Genomic DNA, 893 nt, shown 5'->3' with positions numbered 1-893 from the left:
TCCAAGGGCCCACTAGGGAACCTACATAGTCCAAGTGCCTGTTAGGTAACCTAGATCGTCCAAATGCCCGCCAGGAAACCCACATAGTCCAAGTGCCCGCTAGGGAACTTACATAGTCCAAGGGCCCGCTAGAGAACCTACATAGTCCAAGTGCCCGTTAGTTAACCTAGATAGTCCAAGTGCCCGCTTGGTAACCTAGATTGTCCAACAGACCGCTAGGTAACCTACATACTCCAAGAACCCGCTAGGTAACGTAGATAGTTCAAGTGCCCGCTAGGTAACCTACAGAGTCTAAGTGCCCGCTAGGTTATCTATATAGTCCAAATGCCCGCTAGGGAACCTACATAGTCCAAGTGCCTGCTAGGTAACCTAGATAATTCAAGTGCCCGCTAATTAACCTATATCGTCCAAATGCCCTCTAGTTAACCTAGATTGTCCAAGTGCCCACTAGTTAACCTACATAGTCAATTGGCCCGCTAGTTAACCTACATAGTGCAAGAGTCCGCTAGTTAACCTAGATCGTGCAAGTGTCTGCTAGTTAACCTACATAGTCCAAGTGCCAGTTAGCTAACCTAGATAGTCCAAGGGCCTGCTAGTTAACCAACATAGTCCAAGTGCCCGCTAGGTAACCTACATAGTCCAAGTGCCCGCTAGGTAACCTATATAGTCTAAATGCCCGCTAGGGAACCTAAATAGTCCAAGTGCCCTCTAGTTAAACTATTGTCCAAGGGACCGCTAGTTGACCTAGATATTCCAAGTACCCGCTAGTTAAGCTAGATCGTCCAAGTGCCCGCTAGGGAACCTACATAGTCCAATTGCCCGCTCTGGAACATACATAGTCCAAGTGCCCTTTAGTTAACCTATATAATCAAAGTGCCCGCTAGTTAACTTAG

This window comes from Tenrec ecaudatus, unplaced genomic scaffold, assembly GCF_050624435.1.
Source record: "Tenrec ecaudatus isolate mTenEca1 unplaced genomic scaffold, mTenEca1.hap1 Scaffold_1519, whole genome shotgun sequence".
Taxonomy (NCBI): domain Eukaryota; kingdom Metazoa; phylum Chordata; class Mammalia; order Afrosoricida; family Tenrecidae; genus Tenrec; species Tenrec ecaudatus.
This window is presented reverse-complemented; position numbering follows the sequence as displayed.